The sequence below is a fragment of the Taudactylus pleione genome, unplaced genomic scaffold (genome assembly GCF_031769625.1).
Source record: "Taudactylus pleione unplaced genomic scaffold, aTauple2 ptg000612l, whole genome shotgun sequence".
Lineage (NCBI taxonomy): Eukaryota > Metazoa > Chordata > Amphibia > Anura > Myobatrachidae > Taudactylus > Taudactylus pleione.
In genome coordinates this window covers 4,493,785-4,517,423 of record NW_028285014.1, presented here as the reverse complement: position 1 = coordinate 4,517,423, position 23,639 = coordinate 4,493,785, and the positions used below count along the sequence as shown (strand labels likewise).

Genomic DNA, 23,639 nt, shown 5'->3' with positions numbered 1-23,639 from the left:
TTTTTATTTTTTTAAGCACACCAGAAACAGGACTGGCCGATGAGGACAAGGTGTCAGGAAATAAAAATGGTGTCTTAAATAGAAAAAAGCAAACATATGCAGACTACTCTAACAATAGTTTCCAATGGTTAGAAACACTGCTCATCGAGCAAGAGGGACACTAGTTTAATGAGAGCACAGCTCTGATTGGCTGCTATGTGTTACCGGCACCTGTGTTACACGTGTGTGTTACTACTGATCATTTATGTAATATGGACACTGTATAATAAGCAATCTGTCACTGTAGCTCTGATAAGCCAGCACTGAGACAGGCATGCCCAAAAGACACAACATGCGTGCAGAGGGTACTATAATCATGCTTACACATTGCACATACATGTAACACACACAGAGAATGCTGTGCACTGTATGTGGAGAAATGCTGCCTCTGCTAGTGCCTGCTGCTAGGGCTGTGAGTGGCATGTGACGTCACGGCAGGGGGCGTGGCTGTGTGTTGCTGAGCAGGGAAGGGATCGCTGGATGCACAGAGCTGGGGCTGGGAAGGAGCTGCAGTATGTATGTAGGGGAGAGAGACAGAGACAGATAGAGACAGAGGAGAGAGAGAAAGAGACAGACACATAACTCTTTCTCACCCAATTGTACAGACATAAGGAAGAAGAGACTGCTTGCCAGCTGGTACCCTGTGCCACCACCCCCTCTGCCACCCTTACCTTGGATTACAAGTACCAGTGCTGGGATGGCATAAGAGAAGAACCCCCAGATTGGCTTTGCTTCTGGAATGTTATCTCTCATGTGGGCTCCCCCCCAATTGCGAACACCTGGATGTCTAGAGGCCAGTTGTGCCCTGGGTGATTTTCTTGCTAGGGGTCACTATTGGTGTAAAAGGATTGGACACCTGGAGATCTGTGGAATAAATCGAAGTGTGAGAGCCTAAATCTCCCAGCCTACTCCGGATTAATTGGAGAGCCCCCTATTCCATGAGACAGCCAGCAGGAGAGTCAGGTAACCCTCCCGTTCTCCTGTGTTACATTGCTTTATGTGTGAGGTAGAGGTCATGTACCCAATCCTGAATGACAAACCTTTAATCATACTACCTAAAAGTATGTTGTAATTCCTGGGATCAGCCTCCCAGCACAGGTGGTAGGAAGCAGCATCTCAGCTAATGCAAGTGGGGTCCTGAAGTTGCATTTTACTAAATAAGAAAAGCATCAAAGGCTTTGTGGGCTGGCAAATAGTATAGTGAGTAGGCTGTTCTGTGCTGTGTTGCTCTGTACCCCCATATATCTGACATGCACCCCATTACACTGGGTTAGCGGGGAGCCCAGTTGGCCTGTTGGATCTCTTGTTACAGACTGTTCTCTTATCCAGAGAGAGATCTAAGCAGCAGAGATTATTGAGCAATAATGATACATTAATTGCTTTATCCCAACATCAATATCCAGCAATAATACACATCATTATTCTTATGATGAGAGGAAGGATCTGAAAACTGCAATAATGCCCAACTCCTTACCTGATAAATGTTATATAAATTATAAAGCAAACACTCTCAGGACAATCCCAGTATCAGTGCCTGAGATCCAACCATTTATCTCACATTTCCATTGTAGTGTATGGGGAATATATCTCTTGCAATAGAGATGGCTGCTTAATAAGAGACTTTAGAGAGAGGGAAAGAGCCTGCCAGAATAAGAGAGATGTGCGGAGGGACAGTAACATATACATGGAAAGAGCTGCTTTGTAGGAGCGAATTAAACACTTCCACCTAAAAGCGATATTTTCTGGCTGAGCAGCAGATTGTGTTCCCACTTCAGGAGAATCCTGATTGATCTATGAGCTCAGTCATGGGGTACAGGCTGCATATCTATAGGGTGTATATGTATATACCGAATGACATCACAACCTAACGTATATACCATGTAATCTGTACTTTCTAGCGTTTTACACATTGCAGACAGATATAAAATAAAGGTATTCAATATTCCTGCAAGAATATAAGTGAAATCCATTTTTATCAAACCGTGTATAGCCAAAGACCTACAGAGATAATTGATTCAGTAAGTATATATATATATATATATATATATATATATATATATGTGCGTGCATGTCCAATTAGCACACAGTATCTTACAGTCTATGAGCACACAGCAGGCTATGACAGTGATTGGATACTGTTCCATATACATTTATTGATCAGAGAGTGTCTGATTCAGATTATGTGATTACACAGCAGTCTCCTGGGGCAGATGATGTATAGTGGGGTAACATGGGTTTGTGCGAGGCGGATATTCATGGGTGGGGGGGTGGTTGCATAGACTTGTGTGTGAGCAGCTGAAGTACATAAACGTAGAATTAGGAAATATTACATAATTAGTGTATTACATATAATCATGTGGAATGGTGGACACTATATGGGGATCGCAGTTGAGACAAAATGATCACACATCATTGGCCGTTAAGGTCAGGGTATCGCATATAACTGTAAGGTACGATTGAGATTGTACAGAACAGTTGACTTTCGGGGACTGACTACTATAAAACTGTACTGAATAAGGAAGTATATTTATGGGGGAACATACATCATTGTCAGTTATAGTGACAACTGAATTGTATTGGAATTTTTGTGTTCATTATATGGGACAGTTGACTTTTGGGGGTATGGGTCATATTACACGGCATAGAACTGGTGAGATGAGAGTGTGATACTTACTTGTGTGCTAAAGTTGACTTTGGGGGTCACATATAATTGTGTGGTACAGTTTACATTTCTCATATAATAGTGTGCTACAGTGACTTTGGGGGGGGGGGTCACATATAATTGTGTATTACAGTTTACTCATACAATTGCGTGGTACAAGTACTATTAGGGTCTGTAAGGCGAAAGCTGTCCGTACACCTTAAGATTATCCTTCCAACCATCCAACTAGTTTGCTGATTGGAACAAAAATCCGGTTATATATGGGAGCAAATCGACCACTTGCGCCCAAATGCCGGAAAACAGACAAAAATGGTCGTGCCCATATTCCCGGTGATCTGTGCATACACTATAGACTCTGGGCAGACTCTAGTGCCCAGAGTCTATAACTCCGGCGCTGGCCGCGCACAGCTCAGTGCACTGCAAGCCGCCGGGCAGAGAGGAGGGGGCCCGTGTCGGAGACTGCACACGGGCCCCTTCCTCTCTAGAAACGCCCCTGATCTGGTGGCTGAGGTGTAGAATGTAATGAGTATTCTGGTGGCTGATGTGAAATGTAGGGAGCATTCTGGTGGCTGATGTGGAATGCAGCAAGCGTTCTGGTGGCTGATGTAGGATTTTGCAAGCATCTGGTGGCTGATGTGTAGAATGTAATGAGTATTCTGGTGGCTGATGTGGATCCAATGCAGGGAGCATTCTGGTGGCTGATGTGGAATGCAGGGAGCATTCTGGTGGCTGATGTGGAATGCAGCGAGCGTTGTGGTTGCTGATGTGGAATGCAAGGAGCATTCTGGTGACGGTAGTTAAATGCAGCAAGCGTTCTGGTGGCTGCTGTGAAATGCAGGGAGCATTCTGGTGGCTGATGTGAAATGCAGGGAGCATTCTGGTGGCTGATGTGGAATGCAGGGAGCATTCTGGTGCTGATGTGAAATGCAGGGAGCATTCTGGTGGCTGATGTGGAATGCAGCGAGCTTTCTGGTTGCTGATGTGGAATGCAGGGAGCGTTCTGGTGGCTGTTGTGGAATGCAGCGAGCTTTCTGGTGGCTGATGTGGAATGCAGGGAGCGTTCTGGTGGCTGTTGTGGAATGCAAAGAGCGTTCTGGTGGCTGATGTGGAATGCAGGGAGCGTTCTGGTGGCTGATGTGGAATGCAGGGAGCGTTCTGGTGGCTGATGTGGAATGCAGGGAGCGTTCTGGTGGCTGATGTGGAATGCAGGGAGCGTTCTGGTGGCTGATGCGGAATGCAGGGAGCATTCTGGTGGCTGATGTGGAATGCAGGGAGCATTCTGGTGGCTGATGTGGAATGCAGGGAGCGTTCTGGTGGCTGATGTGGAATGCAAAGAGCGTTCTGGTGGCTGATGTGGAATGCAGGGAGCGTTCTGGTGGCTGATGTGGAATGCAGGGAGCGTTCTGGTGGCTGATGTGGAATGCAGGGAGCGTTCTGGTGGCTGATGTGGAATGCAGGGAGCATTCTGGTGACGGATGTAGTGAGGGTGATGCAATTAAACGTGAGGTTCCCATGGTGCGGACGGGCACAATGCTAGTTATTACAGTAACAAAACCTTTCTTGTAGTGTGAGCAAAAAATTTGCTAGATTTTCCTGCTGGATTACCTGCATTGTGTTAGTGCAAGAAGTTAAGACAGGACCTCAACGCTAATTAAATCTCTTTGCTGAAACATAAGCAAATACACTTTCCAAAATTCCTGTGCAGGAGCAATTAAACAGTGCTTTAAAGTGCCATGCATTTTCAGTGATATTCATTACAAAGCCCATTGAAACTAAATTCTCTAAAGCGTAGGTCATTTACAAAGTGCATATGCTTGATGTCCGCTGAAGCACATAGGGTTGCGTGGGCAAGATGTGCACTTTGTAGGGGAACAGCAGTTTGCTTAGATAGCTGTGAGGAGCTTGGCATACTGAAGGCATTTCTAGCAAAGTGTGTAATTACTAGAGATGTGCGGGTTCGGATTCACTCGGTTCTTATCGCCATTTTACCGCAAGTTCAGATTAGTTCGGATTTATTTTATTGGCTATCCAAAACACGTGATAGCCGATAGCCAATAAAATGCAGAGTAAAACCGAGTAAATCCAAACCCGCTCATCTCTAGTAATTACTTGCTGCTCATGGTCTTCTCTCCACTGTAAAAGAATAGAATTGCATGTTATAAACTTATAATAGTTACCAGCTGAGGTTATGCATATTAAATTGGGCACTAAATAAGGATTTGTACACCGGGTATGGGTCTGCATATTACATTAAATACCAACTAATGATCTGCACTCTAGACTTGACATAGCTTTGCATATTTTACTTCCCATCAGATATGGCTTTGGTTCCATATATGGCTGCATATTATATTTGGCACCCAATGTAGCTCTGCATATTAGACTAGAATCCAGATAATGGCTCCGCACAGTAGACGTGGCACTAGATATGACTGTGCATATTAGATTTGGTTCCAAATGTGACTCTGTATATTAAATAATTGACCTGTAATATTGCTCTGCATATTAGTCTAGACCCCAGATATGGTACTGCATAATAGATTTGCCACCAATTATTGCTCTGCATATTAGACTAGACACCGGATAATGCACTGCATATTACACCAGCACCAGATATCGGTAAGTATTCGATTTGGCAACCGGTATGGTTAACTAGATATTGCAACAGCTGTGGCTCTGCATATTATGCTTGCCAGCAGGTATGGTGGTACATATTAGATTTGGAGGCTAGGTGTGGCTCTATATTATACATGGTACATATTAGATTTGGAGGCTAGGTGTGGCTCTATATTATACGTGGTACATATTAGATTTGGAGGCTAGGTGTGGCTCTATATTATACGTGGTACATATTAGATTTGGAGGCTAGGTGTGGCTCTATATTATACGTGGTACATATTAGATTTGGAGGCTAGGTGTGGCTCTATATTATACGTGGTACATATTAGATTTGGAGGCTAGGTGTGGCTCTATATTATACGTGGTACATATTAGATTTGGAGGCTAGGTGTGGCTCTATATTATACGTGGTACATATTAGATTTGGAGGCTAGGTGTGGCTCTATATTATACATGGTACATATTAGATTTGGAGGCTAGGTGTGGCTCTATATTATACGTGGTACATATTAGATTTGGAGGCTAGGTGTGGCTCTATATTATACGTGGTACATATTAGATTTGGAGGCTAGGTGTGGCTCTATATTATACTTGGTACATATTAGATTTGGAGGCTAGGTGTGGCTCTATATTATACGTGGTACATATTAGATTTGGAGGCTGTATTATACGTGGTACATATTAGATTTGGAGGCTGGGTGAGGTTCTGTATATTATACTTGGTACCCAGTGTATACTTAGCAGCCGATGTAACTCAGTGTTGGATAATTGGCACAAACATAGCACTACATATCTTCTAGTCTTTTTTTTTTTTTCCTTTATCTTTGCTGTTGCTGGTTCCTAGATTTCGGACATATTTGTCAAGACCAACTCACACTGTAATTACCTCTGGAGCCTACACTGATAACTGCTCACTGAACCAGGAAGCTGTACAGGCTTAATGCCGCTGGCTCTGGTATTGTCAACATACAGCAGAGTAGGCTCTGTTAGACATTAATGGTCTCAGCAATAGCTTTACCTGTTTTAATGCAGCGGTTCACCTATTCTTGTTACATGTGGATAATATATAGTAAAAAAAAAATATGGTCTGTCCAATGGTTGGCGTGTGTAAAGTGGCTGTATAATATAGCCTGTAATGTGATATGTGCAACATGACCTGCAATTGGGCGTCATAATATGTCTGCCAATGAGGCATGTGAAATTACCCTTTAACTGGGTACAACAGTCCCTTTATGTCACGGACCTTGGCAGCGTATATGACACAGCTATATGCTTGCTGGCTGAACACATATATATATATATCATACTGTACCACATAGTCTATGGAGATTGTCAGCATTGGGGGTGCTATGAGAAAACCATGAAGTTAGAGATTAGCTTGCCCTGGATTCTGGAATAATGCAATTTGGTATTTGGACCTTGTTGCGTTGGCTGCTATTTACACCACATCCTTAAATAAAGCAGCTTATGGTTTTCCTGTGTAAACCTTTTATTGGGTGAACTTCTAGTTGCTGACACACAGTTTCTGCGTGAGTGCTTTTCATACTGTACTTTCCGTTTCGTTGAATATCCTTTTAAAGTTCATGTATATTTTATTCAGACTGTTCGAGTGTATAAAAGACCAGGGTTTAAATTTTTTGGCACCATAGGCTACAACTTTCTATGACGTCTTATAATGCCACCCGTCCGTCTCTGTATTTCTAGGTGGTACGAGCCTTCATATCATTCTAAGTTTAATTACAATGAAACTTAGATCTTTTTATCAATCTGAAATAGCTGATTTGTGCATGACCACAATGGCCTTATATAGCAGTCTGGTCTCTTCTATTAGAATTTCCTGCACGCCTTCCAACATCCGAGACCTCCAAATTGGGACCCCGCTAAGGAGGAGGCGTTATTGTGTGTTGTGGGAATATCCTGTGGGATGTAGGCCGCTCTCACTTATACTTCTCTCCTATAAAACTAGTCTTCATGCTGCTTTGGATACCTCCCATCTGTACCTGAATCGGGACAACCTCGTCAGTAATTGGGACAACCCTGCCTAAATTGGGACAGTTGAAATGTATGTCTGGTCACTTTCACTCAGGCAGCCTGGCTCAGTCGGATGCTACCTAGGCTATGCGCTTTCAGTGAAGATGGCAAGTTATTCAGACCAATGCTGGCCACATGCAATGAAATATTTTAGATATATTGGCAAATGGCTTGCTATTGCTACATGTGTGACCCCAAGAACTAGCACCATGTCTCTCTCAACCCATGCAGTTCCTCTTTTCTGCCTGGGGTGGCGCTCTCTGCTCTGTTGCCTCTAGCACACTCAGCGAATGCAACAGCTTGCAGAGATACAGACCACAGTGTGCTAGAAGCACCAAAGCAGAGAGCGACACCCCAGGCAGGAAAGAGGAACTGCACTTGTTGTGACAGGCACAGGGTGCTAGAATGAACACTATATATATATATATATATATATATATATATATATACACACACACACATGTGTATATCAGCTGCTCCTTCCCCTCCGGACCTGTCATACTTACCCCCCTCGTTCCCTTCCCGGTTCTCTACATTCCCGTCTCTGCGTTGTGCGTGCACGTCGCACCTCATGCGCAAAGCACGCACAGTGGGAGCAGGGGTGCGCCCCATGCCTGTTAGGTGTGTCGTGCACATGCCACAGCCGCACTAAGGTTATTACGCAAACTTAATTAATGACCTAATTTATTTCAGGGTCCAATGTTATAATAATAGATAAAGTTACATGGCTTGATACATAGCATATTAAATAGAAATAGCCCCTGATCTGTTCATAGTGACTAATACTATGTATACAGCCCCCTCACTATAGCCTCAGGTATATTTATATGATAAATTATTATTTATCATATGGACACAACGCCCCCTCTCACATGCATATATACACCTCCTCTACCCCACAGACAGTCACTTTTATTCTTAGGACATAGTAATACATACCGCCCCCTCACATTAACACAGCAGACATTGGTACCAGTCTCTCATCCTCTCCCTGTTCCTCCTTCTCTCCAGTCACCAATGCATAGACAGTCACATATATACTTACCAACATACATAAATGTATAGACATTATATTTTCCATAAATCGCTGTACAGCAAAGTCTGCTATAATGTATTCAGCAAATACAACAATCTTAAGATTACATTTCATCTTGTTGCTGTTCAATGGGCATTAAAAATATGGACTCCACACTTATAATGCCGTGAAGGGACATCCATCACTCCAAGCTCCAGACAGGAGCAGGGATTTTCAGGATGGATGGTGATGCCACCCCATAAATGCTTCTACTTAGATAGATATGGTTTGACAAAATACATATATATAGTTATTTCATGGTGCCCACGCTTTGGGAATGCAGAAGACGCGGGAAGGGGCAATGAATGTGCTCGGTGTCTCTCATGAGGACATTTTTGGAATGTATTTGTCACACTGGCGCTGAGCTACATTTATTGTAAAGCGATGGTCCTGCAGCAGGGGCTGGAGGCGTTCTTGTGCTCTGTGTCAGTCTCCATCTTGGCTCTATGCAGTCCTCCAGACTTTACAGCTGAAGCCAGACTATGGGGGAGATGTACCAAGCCTTGGATAGAGATAAAGTGGAGAATGTGCCCAAAGCAAATTGGTTGCTCTGAGCAGCTTATCAGCTTTATCTCTCTCCATGGCTTGAAACATCTTCCCTGTGAGAAAACCAGACTTTACACTCCAACACCTGATTGAGACACATACACCATGGGGGGGAATTCAATTGTTTGGCACTAACAAGGACTTTAGACACTAACAAGGACTTTAGACACTAACAAGGACTTCAGACGGGTTTAGCCACTTTTCTCGGCTAAACCCAAACTAATTGGGTGTGAAAAGTCATGGACACCCTACACTTGCTCCTCCTGAGGAAAACAGTGGAGGGGATGGGTGTGAAAACGCAGGCTAAATACAGTAAAGCTGTGTTCACACACAAATGCGGACAGAGACACATAGCTAAGTAGGCATACCCTTTGCAGGGGTATGCAGTCATCATGTCTACGTTCAAAGTGACGACATGTTCGGAATGTCAACATTTATCATGTCGACATTCACAGAATATCAACACATGAATTTAGAGCTAGAGTTCAGTTGGGGTTAGGGTTAGGTTGCAAATAGAGTTAGCATTACGTTTAGGCTAGAATTTAATTGTCAGCATTTTGACAGTCGACAATCACGATGTCGACATTATCTTGACATTCTGAACATTGATATGTTCTACCCCACCCCTTTGCTGAGGCCAGTGCTGTACCTGGACATTCCTGCCCCTTGTCAGGTAGGGGACACACACTCCTGCCTGCCTGCCATCCTTACATGGCTGTCTCTGGTACCACCACAAACTGGCCCTGCAGCCTGCTATCTCTGTTCCCTAAGCAACCAATTCCTTGCTGTATTGCTCCTGTTGGCCACAGTTCCCTCCAGTGTCATTGTGAGGGAGCAGATAAGCCAGAAGTTAGAGGTGGAAACAGGCAACTGTTTCGCTCACTGCCTGAGGGCTGGTGCAAAGGGAATCGGTATGAAATACCGCCGGCAGCACCTGGCCGACAACAGCAGAGTTCCCGGCAGCGGAAGCGAGACAGCGCTGGAAATCCCGATCATGGATAGGTAAGTACTAACTAACCTAACCTAACTCCCTAACCCTCCTTAGGGGTGCTTAACCCTAACCTCCCCCCCAAGTGCCTAACCCTAATCCTCCCTCTAAGTGCCTAACCCTAACCCTAACCCCCTCCCCTTCCCCGCTGCCTAAACCTAAGTCCCCCGGGGGGGTTCCTAACCCTAACCCTCCCCCCCCCCCGCGGCTGTCCGCCTCGCCGGAATATGACAGTAGGTTGTATACCGTGCAAAGATCTCTATAAAAATTTTAAAAAAAAAGATTAAATTACTTTTTTTTTTTTCCAAAGCGGCATGCCCCTTTATGCAAAACGTTTTACAGGATAAGTAAATATTACTATTAATTCTGTTGTTTTGTTTAGCTAATATATCTTGAATTGATAAATATTTTGCAAGAAAAACATTATTTTCCGGGAAACAAGCAAATAACATTTCAAGAGGAGAAAAATTCACTAGAATGAGACTTTTCCCGGTTACAAAGCCAGGCGGTGAATTATGACCCATAAAGACATCACACAAAATAACTGTACCATTATTGCCATTCATTTCTAAGGTGCCAAAATAATCTGCTGCAGTGTACGCAAGCTAAATTATTAGCACACAGAAAACTAGTCATGGCTTCTCTTTGTTCATCAGACGTAAGAGGGACGTTCTTTGGTAATAATGGCACTCGATGAAGCTCGTAATATAGAGTGAACTGGAAAAGAGACCGGGCTTAGTTGGGAAAGGGAGTGCATAATTTATAAAAGGAAAATAATATGTATTAACACCATAAAATATGCTCTTGTCCTATGAATCTATTATATAAAGTTAACCGCTGATATAAATTAGGTCATCATGTTGTGTCTGGGAAAGATGTATCAAGCCTGGAGGAGGGGCGATTCAATGGGTTTTCACCAGTGGCTGTGACTAATGGTCACCCGACGGAGCAATTCCATTCATAAGTTCGGTTATAGCAGCGGGAACCCACATTTCTGCTTGCACCCTCCTGAGGTGGTGAGCAAAAATGTGTGATAAGTCCATGGTTTGGGAGCGCTAACCAGGACTTTAGACGGGTTTAAAAACCCAGTTGGCTAAAGCAGCCAATCAGCATCTGTCATTTAGTAGACTGTGCTAGACCAATGACAGAAGCTGATTGGTTGCTTTGGAGAACTTATCCACTTTATCTCTTTCCAAGGCTTGACACATCTCCCCTATAGTGAAGCCCCTGCACCTGTGCAATCCTGTGCATTTGGTCTTGTCCTGAGCAACGGAACAGACCGAGCGGGGCCAACTTGTATGAAATATACCCCATAGGCCTATTTAATAGAATGGTGCAAGTAAAAGGTTATGCCCTGTAACCCAAAGCCACCAATCAGATATGGGAATGCTTATCTGAAAGTCTGGAAGATGCACACATTTTGGGGAAATCTCTTGGACTCCTTCATGATGCAGTTCATGATGACTCATACCATCTTGGCCAAGCCTCGGCTGCACGGTATGCAGTCGGGAAGCCGGCGGACCTAATCCCTACAGCCGGCTTCCCGACTGTCATATCCCGGCAAGGGTCTAAAGACAGGCGTCGATATGCCGATGCCTGTCATTAGACCTACGCCGGGAGACCGACGCCCGGCATCCCGATCGGAGGGACACCGGGCGCAGAGTGCGGATAGCCGCGCGTGGGGGGGAGGGTTAGGTTTAGGGCTCCTGGGGGGGACTTAGGATTAGGCACCCCCCCGGGAGGTTAGGGTTAGGCTAGGGGAAGGGGGGGTTAGGGTTAGGTACCCCCGGGAGGCGGTTAGGGTTAGGCACCCCCCCGGGGGACTTAGGCAGCGGGGAAGGGGGAGTTAGGTTTAGGCACTTAGAGGGGGGATTAGGGTTAGGTACTGGGGGAGGTTAGGGTTAGGCACCCCTAAGGGAGAGTTAGGGGGTAGAATTAGGTTTGTTGTACTTACCTTAGGGACGATCGGGATTTCCACTGCTGCCGGGATGCTAGTGTCGGGATTCCATAAATCATACCGATTACGGCTGCGCAATGCCGCAAATTGTGGCTGCTGTGCGTTACAGCACTTTATTGCTCCTTGCACCATGTTCTAAACAAGGTTGCAGCATGACAGGAAATACCAGTCCTGGCTAGACTGGAAGTGTGAGGTTTCCTTGTGAGTGGGTTTGGTTTCTAGGGCCCTGGAATAACAGGCTTGTCATCTGGAGGCTTGTGTGGTGAGCAGGGATTCTGGGGTGCATAGCAGTGATGAGAATAGCGGAGTGAGCTGTGGGTTCTTTTGTGAGGTAGGTGATCTTGTTTGCTGGTGTAACACTCCATAGTGACACTCATCAGCTGCTCATGAAGTGCCGAGTCTGCTGGAAATTGATAGACAGAGGGATCCAGGACTCTGTATCCTAGAATCTGTCACCCACATTATAAATATACATTTTGTGCATGTAATATATTTATAACTTTATTTATATGGCTTCACACAGTGTATGCAGCATCGAACGGTGTCGTTTTATGTTCCCCTCTTTATGTGACACCATGGAGAGTCAGTGACATAAGCCATTGCTGGGTAGTGTAAAATATTTATCAGTATACATAAGTGCGTTTCTCTCTCCATTATTCCTTCTCTCTCCCTGTTTCCATCTCTCCCTCTCCCCTCCAGCCTGCTGTGCTGCTGAGGAGTCTGTTGTGTAATCATTAAAATCAGGCCTGTAAAGACCTTAGCTTGCTTTAATATTTTAACAGGGAAAGCTGAATTATTACAGAAGACAATAATAATACTACAATTATTATTATTTTTTTTACAAGCGACACAGAGAGATGTGACTGTAATCTGTAACAAATTTAAATACAAGAAAATGTATTGCCAATTTATAGGATGCTGACCAATACACCTTACAAGCTGATCAGATCTATTTGTCATGCACGTTTAGACCCAAGTAGTACAGAGCTAATGGGATTTTGTTGCGTGTATGTGCTACAAACTGGATGGCCAATTTGTTTGTGTGCCCATACACGAAAAAGGCCACCGATTCATCTACAGCCAATAGCTTCCATCAGATGTCAAACACGATGGACAATAAATTGGGTTAGAATGTGACAGTGTGGGGGAGATGTACTAAGCCTTGGAGAGATATAAAGTAGCAACCAATCAGCTCCTGTCATTTTACAGACCCATTTATCAACGAGTTTTATCATACGCAATGAGTTATAAAACTTGTTGTGTACAGCCATGGCCAAAAGTTTTGACAATGACACAAGTATTGGTTATCACAAAGTTTGCTGCTTCAGTGTTTTTTAGAGCTTTTTGTCAGATGTTACTATGGTATACTGAAGTAAAATTACAAGCATTTCATAAGTGTCAAAGGCTTTTATTGACAATTACATTAAGTTTATGCAAAAAGTCAATATTTGCAGTGTTGACCCTTTTTTTTCAAGACCTCTGCAATTCGCCCTGGCATGGTGTCAATCAACTTCCGGGCCACATACTGGCTGATGGCCGCCCATTCTTGCCTAATCAATGCTTGGAGTTTGCCAGAATTTGTGGGGTTTTGTTTGTCCACCTGTCTCTGGAGGATTGACCACAAATTCTCACAGGGATTAAGGTCTGGGGAGTTTCATAGCCATGGACCCAAAATTTCGATGTTTTGTTCCCCAAGCCACTTAGGTATCATTTTTGCCTTATGGCAAGTTGCTCCATCATGCTGGAAAAGGCATTGTTCATCTCCAAACTGTTCTTGGATGGTTGGGAGAAGTTGCTCTTGGAGGATGTTTTGGTACCATTCTTTTTCCAAATTAATTTTTTATTGAATTTAAAGAGAAAATTAAATGGGGCTGGGTACAGAAAATAAACAGTAAGGGGGGATGTGAAAAAAAAAATTCAAGGAATGTACACATCAAAATTAACATTCAAATACACCAATAATAGTAAATGAACCATATCACTGTCAATTTGAATAATGCATACAAAAATAACAGGGAATATACCTGTGTACAGAAAGATTCAAATATTAAACAATACAGTGGTTTACAGAGCACACACAAAAAAATAACAATGGAATCAACAGAAAATCACAGAAAGAACACTAGAGTTAAGGCCTGGTTTTTGCTTCTCAATATTCGTTCCAACCAAACCATTTAATAAAGGGGTTAGAAGCTGAAGAGGAGTAGGAGACTCCCGCCATCTTGAATTCATGATGAGATTGTATGTCTTTCTCAATAGCATCCAGACCGGAAATGTAGGGAGAACGCCAATGTCGCGCTAACATTAGTTTAGTGTCATGGAGGATGTTGCCCATAATGTAAAGATCATTAGTGTACAAGCACCATGGTATGAATGGAAAATGGCTATTAATGGATGAGGTGGAATAGAGACATGCAGTACTTTGGAAATTAGAGCAAATACCGACGACCATAAAGCAGTGATATGTGGGCATGACCAAAAAATGTGCACTAAGGAACCTACATTACCTTGGTACCATTCTTTATTCATGGCTGTGTTCTTTGGCAAAATTGTGAGTGAGCATACTCCCTTGGTTGAGAAGCAACCCCACACATGAATGGTCTCAGGATGCTTTACTGTTGGCATGACACAGGACTGATAGTACCGCTCACCTTTCCTTCTCCGGACAAACATTTTTACAGATGCCCCAAACAGTCTGTAAGAGGATTAATCAGAGAAAATAACTTTACCCCAGTCCTCAGCAGTCCAATCCCTGTACCTTTTGCAGAATATCAGTCTATCCCTGATGTTTTTCCTGGAGAGAAGTAGCTTCTTTGCTACCCTTCTTGACACCAGGCCATCCTCCAAAAGTCTTCGTCCTGTGTCATGCCAATAGTAAGCATCCTGAGACCATTCACAATGTTGCCTAAGAGAACACAGCCATGAATAAAGAATGGTACCAAAACATACTCCAAGAGCAACTTCTCCCAACCTTCCAAGAACAGTTTGGTGACGAACAATGCCTTTTCCAGCAAGATGGAGCACCTTGCCATAAGGCAAAAGTGATAAATAAGTGGCTCAGGAACAAAACATCGACATTTTGAGTCCATAGACAAGGAAACTCCGCAGACCTTAATCCCATTGAGAACTGTGGTCAATCCTCAAGAGCCGGGTGGACAAACAAAATTCCTCAAATTCTGACAAACTCCAAGCATTGATTAGGCGAGACTGGGCGGCCATCAGTCAGTAAGTGGCCCAGAAGTTGATTGACAACAGCATGCCAGGGCGAATTGCAGAGGTCTTGAAAAAGAAGGGTCAACACTGCAAATATTGACTCTTTGCATAAACTTAGTGTAATTGTCAATAAAAACCTTTGACACTTATGAAATGCTTGTAATTTTACGTCAGTATACCATAGTAACATCTGACAAAAAGGTCTAAAAACACTGAATCAGCAAACTTTGTGATAACCAATACTTGTGTCATTCTCAAAACTTTTGGCCATGGCTGTATGATAAATGGTGCTCCAGCCAATTAGCTTCCAACTGTAATTTTTCAAACAGATGACAGTTAGGAGCTGATTGGCTGGAGCACCATTATCATACGCAATGAGTTTTAAAACTCGTTGCATACGATAATACTCGTTGATAAATGGGCCTAGCAGTCTGTAAAATAACAGGTAGAAGCTGATTGGTTGTCACTTTATCTCTCCCCAATTTATCTCTTTCCAAGGCGTAGTACATCTACCCCTGTATCTTTTATGTGCGTGGATGGCCCAATCTGACAGCATTACGATTATCTAGTGTGATTAAAATGTTATGGGAAAGTCCCTTACTCTCGCGTGCTTCAATAAGGGGAATCGGCCAAATGGATTATTCTGACAAAGAAAGTCCAGCGCATATTCCATTGATTCATTTTTTCTTCCTGATTAGTTAACTCTATTAATCATTTGATGAATCAGATCTATTCATTATATTGGTTTGTGATTGTCTAGGATGGGGGCACATTGGACACTTTGTGACTGCATTGACTGATCAACCAGGATCTCATGTCAGTCACATAGGGGGGAATTAAATTCAACGTGATGTTGAATAGCCGCGGGAGGGAGCTCCCGCAGCTATTCAATACACCGATGCATTGCCCAATGGGTTTCAAGATAATTATTAGCGAGCTTGTTTTGCGCCAATCACAGAGAATCTCTCTTTGTTATATCCCCCTCTGTTATGGTAAATGTTTACCATGTACCACCTAATGTGTATTCACTAGGGGTCTACACATCTGTGCCACATTTTCCCGACCATCTCACGCTGATCCGATTGGCAAACAAAAGCCGCCGGTCCTCTGGTATCGGTGGATCTGGGAATTGTGCATGTTAAAAATCCTTGATTTTCTGATCATGATCATTTTACGGTCGGGATCGGCAAATCAGGTAAATCCAACATGTTACTACGGGCAACAGCTCCACTTGTCCTCTTTAGAGGATTTGATGCATCTCCTTATCACATACCTCCCAATTGTCCCGCATTCAGCGGGGAAGTCCCATTTTTCTGGGACTGTCCCTCTGTCCCACCCACGTCTCCCACGGCGGGAGGGGAAACTCGGGGGAGCACACACCGCTGTTCTGCAGCAGGAGAATAGATGCCGTGCACCTGCACACAGCATCTATTTACAGTGTAGGGTGAGCCTGTGGGCAGCCCAGGCATCTTGGAGAGTGCTAAGCTCGCCCCCACAGGAATGTGAACAGGGGTGCTGCAAAGCTCCGCCCCATCCCATGAGGTTCCACCCCCTTTCCAGGCGCAGATCTAGAGAATAAAAAGTTGGGAGATTTGCTTTTAGTCTGTCTTTTGTGAATTATTTTTAACCCTAGCATGCTTAATTTCAATGAAACAGTTGAATAATTAAAATGATTTACTTAATTGATAACCTGAGCAATTTCCATAAAGCGGATTTTAATACCTAATTTGGGCCCAGGCCAAAAAGAGGATCTCCTGGCCTAAGCCCATACGTTGTTCCATTCTGCATAGATCAACATTGTCAGTATCCTGGTGCATTTGCAATGATCACCTGAGGCACAGGGCTTTAGCTGTGCTAGAGACGGTCCAGCGCACCATACTGGTCATTAGCCTGTCATCTCTGTGCATAGCACGCAGCAGGAACTCATGTGGAAATATGAGGTGACAGGTACATTTTAATATTTATGATGGGATTAACAGATCCGCTTCTTGTAGGGGTTATGCAGCAGGTGCAGGTTTACAATATTCTGTTTAAAAGTGTGCCTGTTGCCTTCTCACTAGTTGGATTAGTATTACTTAGCCGGGTACACACTAGACGGATCGGATGACATATCGGGCACGTCGGCAAGTGTGTACCTGCTATGTGGCTGAGGATACGCGCTCCTGCCTGTCACAATGAGGCTCCTCCCCTCTTCCTGGTGCTCTGTCACTTCTCCTCTCATGCCAAATGCAGCATGGCCCCCGTCGTCGCTCCTTCGCTGCTGGCATGTGTATGCACTTGCCGATGCCGGGTCCCACCGCTCACGATATCGCACTGGGTACACATCGTTTAGTGTATACCCAGCTTAAAGTTTAAATGATCCTAAAAATTATGGGACCGTATGTAAAACTGTTGAATCACATACAGGGGGAGATGTATCAAACCTTGGAGAGCGATAAACTACCAACCAATCAACTTCTAACTGACATTTTTCAAACACAGTATGTAAAATGACAGCTAGAAACTGACTGGTTGGTCAAACCCGCATCCTACATTTGCCCCAGGCAGTGTACTAGATCATATTTGCTATGCTGCCGGCAGTGATTTCCCAGTAGTTTTGCGTACATGATGTAGTATGCTGCGACCTTGCAGGTCAGTGGAGAGACCAGATAAAAGTTAAGGGGAATAGGAGTCGCTGTGTGAGGTCGTGGCAGTTTTATTGATGGGGCCCCCACAATTTAGTTGCCCCGGGGGCCCCCACAAACCTTATTCCGGCCCTGCCCCTCACTACATTAAGCTTCAGTATATATTGAGTCTCCTATCTGCATCACTGTGTCTTCTCTTGCTGCTGACTAAGCTCTAAACACTGCATTGCACTATCTGGTCACGTGACACATCCAAGGTGTCCACCAGTGCTCAAAGTATGCCCCCCCCCATACTCAGAGGCATGCCTCTATTAGCGCTTTTTCTGTGCAGCTTACTGCCTGTGGTGTGGCCCCGCCCCCAGTTCTGCAAGCAGTGTCTAGCTATACAGAAGTGATTCTGAGCTGTTGCTGCCTCATCTCTCGTCTCCATGCAGTCCCAGGGAGTTCCACAAAGCTGGTCAGTGTTATCTATAAAAAATTATAACAATAAACAAAGAATATGTTTATAAGTTATAATTATTATTTTTATATCAAATCTCAGGAAAATGACGGGGGAGGCTCTGCCCTGTCTACCCTGATTGCACATCCCTGGTTCTGTATTGACGGGGTTAAAACCTCTTTCATGTCACTGTTACCTGTGGTTTGTTATATACAGCAAGAGAAAAACCGATTTGTTTTTTTCGTCCAGAATGAAGTTGTTTATTTCAGTTACTGATCACATTTATTATGATCCCATCGGGGGACAGTCCTGTGTGTTGGACGTTTGATTTGCTTGTTCCTCCTCAGTATGCAGTTCCTATCAAAGTACGAGACAGTTAAGCACAGGATCTATTTCCTAGGAAAGATGAGGCTGGCCGTGTGGAATATAAATCAGTGTTTATAAATGACCGCTTCGCTCTTAATTCGTTTTGCATATCTAATCATCTGCTCAGCGTTCTCTAGGCTCTAGAACTGCATTTGCATTAAACGCCAATTTGCACTTTGTAATGTATAGGACAGCCATAGCCACATCAGGGGAAGGGAGCGGAAAGCGAGATGAGAAGGAGAGATGGAAGGAGAAAGACAGACAGACAGGAGGATGAGGGAAACATGAGAGGACAGATGGAGAGAGAGAGACAGGAGGAATAAGAAGGAGGCGGGAGAGGGGGACACATGGGAGAAATAATAAGAAAGAGAGGAGATGTGATAGAGAGACGGAGATGAGAGATAGGGGAAGGAGAGGAGGGGGGCGAAGGTGCAATATTGGGGTGTTAGAGAAAATAATGTGTTAGTTGAGGGAAGAGTGGCAGGGATGCATTTCATGAGGGTAATCACTTCTCTATTTATTATTATTACTGTTGTTATTATTATTGTTACTTTTATTTTTTAACGGGTAGTTATTATCAAGTGAGTGTCCAGAAATTTTATACATTTTATTTAGAAATCCGACCTCCAGGCGACCTGGAAGCACTACTGCATGGAGAGACCCCAAGGCTCGATGTCCTAGATAAAGTCTGGTCTCAAAGTGCAAAAACATGTATAGTATGTAATAATTCCTGCCCCTGCAGCACTGTAAATAATATACTTAGTGATTACCTCCTGAGCAGGTGGAATAGAACCCCTGGATCCTGAACATGTAATCAGGGATTGCACATTACGGTTCCTCTTTGGAGGCTTGGCCTCCCTTTTATGAATGCTTAGTGCAAACTGTAGATTTGTGCACCATTTGTGCACTATTGCCACTTGTGCACCATTACCACCACCATTTGTGCACCATTACCATCACCATTTGTGCACCATCACCATTACCACCACCACTTGTGCACGATTACCACCACCATTTGTGCACCATTACCACTTGTGCACCATTACCACCACCATTTGTGCACCATTACCACCACCATTTGTGCACCATCACCATTACCACCACCACTTGTGCACGATTACCACCACCATTTGTGCACCATTACCACTTGTGCACCATTACCACTTGTGCACCATTACCACCACCACTTGTGCACCATTACCACCACCATTTGTGCACCATTACCACTTGTGCACCATTACCACTTGTGCACCATTACCACCACCTCTTGTGCACCATTACCACCACCATTTGTGCACCATTACCACTTGTGCACCATTACCACCACCACTTGTGCACCATTACCACCACCATTTGTGCACAATTACCACTTGTGCACCATTACCACCACCACTTGTGCACCATTACCACCACCATTTGTGCACCATTACCACTTGTGCACCATTACCACCACCATTTGTGCACCATTACCACTCTCTCTGCCAACCTCTACAGTACAGTATCTGTGAGTCAGATTCCTAATCATAAATTACAAATCCCTTAACAATGCTCCAATTCGATTAATCTCTTAATACAAGTCTCAGGATATCCCTCCAGCATTAAGATTATTTTCCTTACACCACTTATGTCTACCTGGGATATTCACTAGGGAAAGCTCGGGTCCACCAAGGTACCTGGCAAACCCACAAAGGTGTTAGTCTTCCTACCAACTGCTTTTCTTATTGTCCTTTATAACTATGGTGGAGATGTATCAAACCTTCTAAAGAGTGAAGTTGTCCATAGCAACCAATTAGCTTACACCTATAATTTTATAGGCATGTAGTTATGAGACCAGCGGACGCACGGACGCCGCTCTCAATACCGACAGTGTAATCCCGGCAAGGGATCTAACACAGGTGTCGAAATACCGACGACTATGTTAATCCCGACGCCGGAACTCCGACAGGACGCCGGACTAATCGTCCAAAGCCGGGGGTAAATATCCACGTAGCCGGGGATGGGGGAGTTAGATTTAGGGACTCCCCAGGAGGACTTAGGGTTAGACACCCCCCTGGGGAGGGTTGGGTTAGGCTAGGGGAAGGGGGGTTAGGCACTAAGGGTGGAGGTTAGGGTTAGGCACCCCCTCGGGAGGGTTAGGTTTAGGGTGCGGGGAGGGGGGGTTAGGTTTAGGCACTAATGGGGGGAGGTTAGGGTTAGGCACCCCTAAAGGTGGGTGAGGGTTAGGAATAGTATACTTACCTCCGCTGTCAGGATCTCCTCCATTGGGCTGCCGGCGGCGGGATTTGAACCGCCGGGCTCACGTCCGGCGGTCAAACTGATTCCCATTTTATAAAATGCACCTGATAAATGCTAACTAGCAGTTGATTGGTTGCTATGGGTAATCTCTCCACTTGTCCACGTCACCAACTCTTTAGAAGCCTTGATACATTTTACCCTCTATATGCTAAGAGCGTATTCAACTTTAGTCTGTGTGCCACTGTACATCACAGCAGTGTCCAGATGTGCACCTTACCATGCAATACGGCAGGCAATCTTTGTACACCACTATAGGTGTGAGATAAAGGGCGGGATGTGCAATAGGACTCCTGGATCATAAACGCTGAAGTCCTCACAATGCAAAGAACAGCTAATATCAGAAGAGCTGCCCCCTGCATAAATATTTACAGTTATTATCGTATACAGCATTAATAAACGCGGCTATGCATGTGATAAGTGGCTGAATGTCTCTCACAGTATATGTAATGCTGTAATGCATGATACAAAATGACAGTAAGTATGGGGTGCCTTGGCCGGCTATTCTGGAGGCAATCTGTGCTCATTGTCAGGAATTGAATCTCCCACTATGTACGTGGGAGGGCCCTCAGGTAGCTGGGTCCACCTGGTTCTGATACTGGGCACCAGACACTGGGCTCTATTTGCTGCTATTCGTTATTACAGTACATAAGGTAAAAGTGATGGAAAGATCAATTATCTTCACAAATTATCAATAAAATATTGCCAGGGCAACTGCCTTGGTGGTACTGGCCCAGAGTGGTAATTGTGACGTTACTGTTTCACCAGGCTGCTCTGAGATCATATGATCATGTGTGGCATGGCTAGCCAGATCATGCATGAACAGAGGGGGGTTTAAAGCCCAGTTTGTGGTTTTAGTTCCACTAATTGGATGGGGGTTAAAAAAAAAGTTTCCAATTTGAAAATAAATAGATGTACATATTGGAAAACTATTGTAAAAAAATGTTTCAGTAATTTTCTTTCTTTGTTACCATTCTGAGATGGGCATAACGGAACAAGGAATGCAGGGAAGCTTATCTGTAGCAAAACCTGGGGAATCAGGGGCAGAACTATGGGAGACAATAGAGGCGCCTGCCGCCGGGCTCCTGATCTGTAGGGGCACCTCCTCCATTGTACACAACATATTCACCCCATTTAGGGCTGTAACTATGTACCCAGGGGTATACCGTCATGGCTGCCCAATACATGGCACTCCTTCCCGTCGCCTGAGAAGCCACCATACACTAGTGGACAGCTCCATGTCAGACCATCAGCTGCTGCCTTCGTCTATCTATAGTCTTTCTGCATGCGAATTGCTACATTACAGTGTCAGCGGCTGTGACCGGGGGGGCATCAAATTATAACTTGCCTGCGTCTGGGATGAATTTACACCACTGGGGGAATGTGATCACCGGCAATGACCACTTTTATTTAAAGGGATTTCCCCCCTATGATAATTATGCCCCGCTATCTTCAAGCCATTGCTCCATAGAAACTCATGTCTTCCAACATACTGTTCGTTAGGACTGATCCCCATGACTGGCTACAATCGTTAGGGCCGTAGCTAGGGTAGTGCGGCTGGTGCCATCGCACAGAGCACCACAGGTCAGGGGGCGCTGTTTGGGCCTGTCAAATTTCTGTTTATTATCATTCTTGCTTGTAGCTTCCTTTTATTTTATCCCCAGCATCTCCTGGCCTCTCCTATCTCTTCCCTAGCCCTTCCCCATGAAGCCATGGCCCTTTTGTGGGTGCATTATGTCCCTTTGAAAAATGAGGGGTGCGCCAATGCTCTTTCTGGCACAGGGCACCAAAAAGTCTAGTTACGGCTCTGACAATCGCTGACCTGGCTTCTAAGTAGCAGTCAGTGAAAACAAAACACTCTTTGCATTTCTGGCGAGAGCAAGGTGCCAGGCTGATCGAAAATAGGGACATGCTCTCCTCCAGAACTTGTTATTCTGACTATAGTGTGCCACCTCGTACGACCATATCAAGAGATATTGGGCTGTTACAGTGCAAAATGAAGCGTTCACTAAAAGTACATTTTCTAAAATAATGCTACAATAACAACTTTTATAGCATGTGTGTTATTGCCCTGGTATAACTCTATTGCCATGGAGAGATGCATGAACATAACCTCCTCTACCTTCAGCGGCATCATTATGGAGATTGCCACCAAGGGAATTGGACAGATCGTACGACTACTAGACATGTTTATTTTAGCATACAGCTTTATATAGCTCAGTGATATGCAGGCTTTCATGTATTACTAATAGCCATTAGTGTTTTGCTTGCTCGCAGCAGATTGAGCCACTTTTAAAGCTCCCAACATTAATGTTGAGATCCTTGAATATTAAAATCGGGCTGGGGACAATGTTGGTCTAGTAATGGGAGCAGATTACAGATCGCAACAGGACTGAGACTGTAATGGCCATTCATCCAAGGCTGTACATGCATAATTCCATCTAGAGTACAGTTCTATTTATTAAAGTTGCATCTGACGCTGCTGGAAGATGCTCCGGCCAAGAGATTTATGCTAATGGAATTGTTTGTGGGTGTTAGAGAAGCTAAAATAATGCTTCCACTGAGAAATGAGGGATTCTGACAAATAAACACACACTGGAGTAGTGGGAACTCGTGTACTGCCAGCAGTGCTGTATCCCTACTGTATGTACATATATGTTACACGTGTGTGAGAAGGGAGAGCAGGTGTAATGATAGAAAGATTGGATTTATTGGGATTTATTAACAATAGGGAGGTGATGCAGTTTTTTGTTATTGTTGTGCGTTTCTTTTCTATTGTTGTTTTTCC

At 44.2% G+C, this 23,639-nt stretch overlaps 1 protein-coding gene across 2 annotated transcripts in view; it reads left to right on the top strand.

Moving 5' to 3' along the window:
* The first annotated feature begins 541 nt into the window (after positions 1-541).
* Positions 542-23,639, top strand: part of LOC148480494 (leucine-rich repeat and fibronectin type III domain-containing protein 1-like protein) — a 535,141-nt gene continuing 512,043 nt past the window's right edge. For both annotated transcript variants that reach the window (XM_088454316.1, XM_088454315.1), the window contains exon 1: positions 542-1,002. The gene's annotated coding sequence lies outside the window, so the exon portion shown is untranslated. The remainder of the gene's footprint in view (positions 1,003-23,639) is intronic.